This window comes from Heptranchias perlo, unplaced genomic scaffold (genome assembly GCF_035084215.1).
Source record: "Heptranchias perlo isolate sHepPer1 unplaced genomic scaffold, sHepPer1.hap1 HAP1_SCAFFOLD_380, whole genome shotgun sequence".
NCBI lineage: Eukaryota > Metazoa > Chordata > Chondrichthyes > Hexanchiformes > Hexanchidae > Heptranchias > Heptranchias perlo.
In genome coordinates, this window is record NW_027139392.1 from 70,001 (window position 1) to 77,500 (window position 7,500).

The following is a 7,500-nucleotide window of genomic DNA, read 5'->3' on the forward strand; positions in this document are numbered from 1 at the left end:
GCCGGAGCTAGAGTGGGGCAAGGGGCACGGTTGGGTACCGGAACGATCACGTTCGCACACCGGGAAGTCGAGTGCCGGGTCTCGAAACGGAGCCGGGTCAGCCCAATTTAAAACGGAGAATAGAGTGCTGCCCTCTGCGGGTGAAAACCTGGAAGTACGTTGGTTAATGATTTCCAGTTCACCCCGCTTGGTCAGGCCCACTCGGAGGCGGATAACTCCGGAACGCCGAGGCCGATTTCCTCCGGGTATGGCTCGTTGCGTGCGGCAGGAGGCGGCGCAGCGTACGGTACCGAGCACTCGGAGATGCGGTGCTGCCCGCCGGAGTGACAGCGAAAGGCTGCGCACCGCTTTCCGCCTGGTAACTCGGCGTCCGTGAGACCGACCGACTCCGCTTTAGCACCGGAGCTAGAGTGGGGCAAGGGGCACCGAAGGGTACCGGAACGATCACGTTCGCATACCGGGAAGTCGAGTGCCGGGCCGCTGAAAGCGAGCAGGGTGCCACCGCTCGGGGCCCCGGTTTGTCCGTCCCACCCGGAGGCCCATATCTCCGGAAGGCACAGGCCGATTTCCTCCGGGTATGGCTCGTTGCGTGCGGCCGGACCAGGCGCAGCGGACGGTACCGAGCACTCGGAGGTCCGGCGCTGCCCGCCGGAGGTACAGCGAAAGGCTGCAAACCACTTTCCGCCGCCTCCCTCCGCGGGCGTGAGACCGACGGTCGTCGGGTTTGGTTCCGCGGCTAGAGCAGGACGAGGGGCAGCGAACGGTACTGGAAGGAACCCGGTCGCACACCGGGAAGTCGACTAGCGGGCCGCCGAAAGCGAGCTCGGGGCCCCGGTTTGTCCGTCCCACCCGGAGGCCCATATCTCCGGAAGGCACAGGCCGATTTCCACCGGGTATGGCTCGTTGTGTGCGGCCGGACCAGGCGCAGCGGACGGTACCGAGCACTCGGAGGTCGGGCGCTGCCCGCCGGAGGTACAGCGAAAGGCTGCAAACCACTTTCCGCCGCCTCCCTCCGCGGGCGTGAGACCGACGGTCGTCGGGTTTAGTTCCGCGGCTAGAGCAGGACGAGGGGCAGCGAACGGTACCGGAACGAACCCGGTCGCACACCGGGAAGTCGAGTGCCGGGTCTCGAAACGGAGCCGGGTCGGCCCAGTTTAAAACGGAGAAGAGAGTGCTGCCCTCTGCGGGTGAAAACATGGAAGTACGTTGGTTAATGATTTCCAGTTCACCCCGCTTGGTCAGGCCCACTCGGAGGCGGATAACTCCGGAACGCCGAGGCCGATTTCCTGCGGGTATGGCTCGTTGCGTGCGGCAGGAGGCGGCGCAGCGTTCGGTACCGAGCACTCGGAGGTGCGGTGCTGCCCGCCGGAGTGACAGCGAAAGGCTGCGCACCGCTTTCCGCCTGCTAACTCGGCGTCCGTGAGACCGACCGACTCCGCTTTAGCACCGGAGCTAGAGTGGGGCAAGGGGCACCGAAGGGTACCGGAACGATGACGTTCGCACACCGGGAAGTCGAGTGCCGGGCCGCCGAAAGCGAGCAGGGTGCCACCGCTCGGGGCCCCGGTTTGTCCGTCCCACCCGGAGGCCCATATCTCCGGAAGACACAGGCCGATTTCCACCGGGTATGGCTCGTTGTGTGCGGCCGGACCAGGCGCAGCGGACGGTACCGAGCACTCGGAGGTCGGGCGCTGCCCGCCGGAGGTACAGCGAAAGGCTGCAAACCACTTTCCGCCGCCTCCCTCCGCGGGCGTGAGACCGACGGTCGTCGGGTTTGTTTCCGCGGCTAGAGCAGGACGAGGGGCAGCGAACGGTACCGGAAGGAACCCGGTCGCACACCGGGAAGTCGACTAGCGGGCCGCCGAAAGCGAGCACGGGGCCCCGGTTTGTCCGTCCCACCCGGAGGCCCATATCTCTGGAAGGCACAGGCCGATTTCCACCGGGTATGGCTCGTTGTGTGCGGCCGGACCAGGCGCAGCGGACGGTACCGAGCACTCGGAGGTCGGGCGCTGCCCGCCGGAGGTACAGCGAAAGGCTGCAAACCACTTTCCGCCACCTCCCTCCGCGGGCGTGAGACCGACGGTCGTCGGGTTTGTTTCCGCGGCTAGAGCAGGACGAGGGGCAGCGAACGGTACCGGAACGAACCCGGTCGCACACCGGGAAGTCGACCAGCGGGCCGCCGAAAGCGTGCTCGGGTCCCCGGTTTGTCTGTCCCACCCGGAGGCTGATATCTGAGGAAGTCCGAGGCCGATTTCCTCCGGCTAACTCGGCGGGCAATGTGTCCCCCCCACCATCTTCGGCTGATTACCGTGGCTGGACCGGATCAAGGAGCAACGGAACCGTGCCAGAACGACGTCGGTCGGACGGCGTGAACTGATAGTGCCGAGGCCGGAAACCGAGCCGGAAATGTGCACCGATTTATTGGTCCCACTCGCAGGCCCATATCTCCGGAAGGCCGAGGCCGATTTCCTCCGGGTATGGTTCGCTGCGTGCAGCCGGAAGGGGAGCAGCGGACGGCACTGAGCAGCCGGAGGTGCGGCGCTGCCCGCCGGAGCTGCAAGCGAAAGGCTGCGCACCGCTTTCCGCTGGTTAACTCGGCAGGCCGTCAGGCCGACCGACTCCGCTTCAGCACGGGAGCTAGAGTCGGGCAAGGGGCACCGAAGGGTACCGGAAGGATCACGTTCGGACACCGGGAAGTCGAGTGCCGGGCCGCCGAAAGCGAGCTCGGGGCCCCGGTTTGTCCGTCCCACCCGGAGGCCCATATCTCGAGAAGGCACAGGCCGATTTCCTCCGGGTTTGGCTCGCTGCGTGCGGCCGGACGAGGTGCAGCGAACGGTACCGAGCACTCGGAGGTGCGGCGCTGCCCGCCGGAGGTACAGCGAAAGGCTGCAAACCGCTTTCCGCCTCCTCTCCCCTCGGGCGTGAGACCGACGGTCGTCTGGTTTGCTTCCGCGGCAAGAGCAGGACGAGGGGCACCGAGCGGTACCAGAACGAACCCGGTCGCACACCGGGATGTCGAGTGCCCGGCCCAAACCCGCTACCCCCCCCCCCACCCGAAAGCGAGCCACGGTTTGTGGATTAAAAGTGAAGCGGCAAAGATTTGTAAAACAGCGTGAAATGATGAACCAGAAGCCCAAAGTAATGGTGGGAATAAAAGTTCCGAAATGTGAAATGGTGAACCAGAAGTTGTGTGAACTGTTTAACCCAAAGTGGCAAAAATGGATTAAAAGGGGTGAAATGATCGACCGCAAAGCAGGGCAAGCATTAAACAAAAGCAGCAGCATTTTTTAAAAAGGGACAAATGGTTTACCAGAATCCCAAAAGAATGCTCAGAGACTTAAGTGCCAAAGGGGCAAATGGTTAACCAGAAGCTGGGTGAACTGCTTAACCCAAAGTGGGAAAAAGGATAAAAAAGGGGTGAACTGATCAACCAGAAGTCGACAACAATGTGCGGCGATTAAGTCTGAAAGAGGGAAAGGTTGACCGGAAAGCAGGGAAATGATTAAACAAAAGCAGAAAAATTCAGTAAAAAGGGGCAAGTGGTGAACCAGAAGTTGGGTGAACTGCTTAACCAAAAGTGGGAAAGAGGATTAAAAGGGGAGAAATGTTGAACCAGATGTCGAAAACAATGCGCGGCGATGAAGTCTGAAAGAGGAAAAGGTTGACCGCAAAGCAGGGAAAGGATTAAACAGAAGCAGCAATATCTTTTAAAAAGGGACAAATGGTGAACCAGAATCCCAAAAGAATGCTCAGAGACTTAAGTCCCAAAGGGGCAAATGGTTAACCAGAAGCTGGGTGAACTGTTTAACCAAAAGTGGGAAAAAGGATTAAAATGTTGTGAAATGATTAACCAGAAGGCGAAAGCAAAGTGCGGCGGCGAAGTCCTAAAGGGGAAAAGGTTGACCATAAAGCAGGGAAATGATTAAACAAAAGCAGAAAAATTCAGTAAGAAGGGGCAAATGGTTAACCAGAAGTTGGGTGAACTGCTTAACCAAAAGTGGGAAAGAGGATTAAAAGGGGAGAAATGTTGAACCAGATGTCGAAAACAATGCGCGGCGATGAAGTCTGAAAGAGGAATAGGTCGACCGCAAAGCAGGGAAATGATTAAACAAAAGCAGAAAAATTCAGTAAAAAGGGGCAAATGGTGAACCAGAAGCTGGGTGAACTGCTTAACCAAAAGTGGGAAAAAGGATTAAAAGGGGAGAAATGTTGAACCAGATGTCGAAAACAAGGTGCGGCGATGAAGTCTGAAAGAGGAATAGGTCGACCGCAAAGCAGGGAAAGGTTTAATCAAAAGCAGCAATATCTTTTAAAAAGGGACAAATGGTGAACCAGAATCACAAAAGAATGCTCAGAGACTTAAGTCCCAAAGGGGAAATGGTTAACCAGTAGCTGGGTGAACTGTCCAACCCAAAGTGGGAAAAAGGATTAAAAGGGGTGAAATGATTAACCAGAAGGCGAAAGCAAAGTGCGGCGGCGAAGTCGTAAGGGGAAAAGGTTGACCAGAAAGCAGGGAAAGCATTAAACAAAAGCGGCAACATTTTTAAAAAAGTGGCAAATGGTTAACCAGAATCCCAAAAGAATGCTCAGAGACTTAAGTCCCAAAGGGGAAATGGTTAACCAGAAGCTGGGTGAACTGGTGAACCAAAAGTGGGAAAAAGGATTAAAAGGGGAGAAATGTTTAACCAGAAGGCAAAAGCAAAGTGCGGCGGCGAAGTCCAAAAGGGGAAAAGGTTGACAAGAAAGCAGGGAAATGATTAAACCAAAGCGGAAAAATTCAGTATAATGGGGCAAATGGTTAACCAGAAGCTGGGTGAAATGGTTAACCGAAAGTGGCAAAAAAAGATTTAAAGGGGAAAAATGATTAACCAGAAGTCGACAACAATGCGCGGCGATGAAGTCTGAAAGGGGAAAAGGTTGACCACATAGCAGGGAAACGATTAAACAAAAGCGGCAACATTTTTAAAAAAGTGGCAAATGATTAACCAGAATCCCAAAAGAATGCTCAGAGACTAAGTCCCAAAGGGGAAATGGTTAACCAGAAGCTGGGGGAAATGGTTAACCAAAAGTTGCAAAAATGATTAAAAGGGGTGAAATGATTAACCAGGAGGCTAAAGCAATGTGCCGCGGTGAAGTCTGAAAGAGGGAAAGGTTGACCAGAAAGCATTAAACAAAAGCGGCAACATTTTTTAAAAATTGGCAAATGATTAACCAGAATCCCAAAAGAATGCTCAGAGACTAAGTCCCATAGGGGAAATGGTTAACCAGAAGCTGGGGGAAATGGTTAACCAAAAGTTGCAAAAATGATTAAAAGGGGTGAAATGATTAACCAGAATTCGAAAATAATGTGCGGCGATGAAGTCCTAAAGGGGAAAAGTTTGACCACAAAGCAGGGAAAGCATTAAACAAAAGCGGCAACATTTTTTAAAAATTGGCAAATGATTAACCAGAATCCCAAAAGAATGCTCAGAGACTAAGTCCCAAAGGGGAAATGGTTAACCAGAAGCTGGGGGAAATGGTTAACCAAAAGTTGCAAAAATGATTAAAAGGGGTGAAATGATTAACCAGGAGGCTAAAGCAATGTGCCGCGGTGAAGTCTGAAAGAGGGAAAGGTTGACCAGAAAGCATTAAACAAAAGCGGCAACATTTTTAAAAAAGTGGCAAATGATTAACCAGAATCCCAAAAGAATGCTCAGAGACTGAGTCCCAAAGGGGAAATGGTTAACCAGAAGCTGGGGGAAATGGTTAACCAAAAGTTGCAAAAATGATTAAAAGGGGTGAAATGATTAACCAGGAGGCTAAAGCAATGTGCCGCGGTGAAGTCTGAAAGAGGGAAAGGTTGACCAGAAAGCATTAAACAAAAGCGGCAACATTTTTTAAAAAGTGGCAAATGATTAACCAGAATCCCAAAAGAATGCTCAGAGACTAAGTCCCAAAGGGGAAATGGTTAACCAGAAGCTGGGGGAAATGGTTAACCAAAAGTTGCAAAAATGATTAAAAGGGGTGAAATGATTAACCAGGAGGCTAAAGCAATGTGCCGCGGTGAAGTCTGAAAGAGGGAAAGGTTGACCAGAAAGCATTAAACAAAAGCGGCAACATTTTTTAAAAATTGGCAAATGATTAACCAGAATTCCAAAAGAATGCTCAGAGACTAAGTCCCAAAGGGGAAATGGTTAACCAGAAGCTGGGGGAAATGGTTAACCAAAAGTTGCAAAAATGATTAAAAGGGGTGAAATGATTAACCAGGAGGCTGAAGCAATGTGCCGCGGGGAAGTCTGAAAGAGGCAAAGGTTGACCAGAAAGCATTAAACAAAAGTGGCAACATTTTTTAAAAATTGGCAAATGATTAACCAGAATCCCAAAAGAATGCTCAGAGACTAAGTCCCAAAGGGGAAATGGTTAACCAGAAGCTGGGGGAAATGGTTAACCAAAAGTTGCAAAAATGATTAAAAGGGGTGAAATGATTAACCAGGAGGCTAAAGCAATGTGCCGCGGTGAAGTCTGAAAGAGGGAAAGGTTGACCAGAAAGCATTAAACAAAAGCGGCAACATTTTTAAAAAATTGGCAAATGATTAACCAGAATCCCAAAAGAATGCTCAGAGACTAAGTCCCAAAGGGGAAATGGTTAACCAGAAGCTGGGGGAAATGGTTAACCAAAAGTTGCAAAAATGATTAAAAGGGGTGAAATGATTAACCAGGAGGCTGGAGCAATGTGCCGCGGTGAAGTCTGAAAGAGGGAAAGGTTGACCAGAAAGCATTAAACAAAAGTGGCAACATTTTTTAAAAATTGGCAAATGATTAACCAGAATCCCAAAAGAATGCTCAGAGACTAAGTCCCAAAGGGGAAATGGTTAACCAGAAGCTGGGGGAAATGGTTAACCAAAAGTTGCAAAAATGATTAAAAGGGGTGAAATGATTAACCAGGAGGCTGAAGCAATGTGCCGCGGTGAAGTCTGAAAGAGGGAAAGGTTGACCAGAAAGCATTAAACAAAAGTGGCAACATTTTTAAAAAATTGGCAAATGATTAACCAGAATCCCAAAAGAATGCTCAGAGACCAAGTCCCAAAGGGGAAATGGTTAACCAGAAGCTGGGGGAAATGGTTAACCAAAAGTTGCAAAAATGATTAAAAGGGGTGAAATGATTAACCAGGAGGCTAAAGCAATGTGCCGCGGTGAAGTCTGAAAGAGGGAAAGGTTGACCAGAAAGCATTAAACAAAAGCGGCAACATTTTTTAAAAATTGGCAAATGATTAACCAGAATCCCAAAAGAATGCTCAGAGACTAAGTCCCAAAGGGGAAATGGTTAACCAGAAGCTGGGTGAAATGGTTAACCAAAAGTTGCAAAAATGATTAAAAGGGGTGAAATGATCAACCAGAAGTCGAAAATAATGTGCGGCGATGAAGTCCTAAGGGGCAAAAGTCACCCAGAAGGCAGGGAAATGATCAAACGAAAGCAGCCAAAAAATTATTAAAAGAGGGGAACTGATGAACCAAAAGATGAGA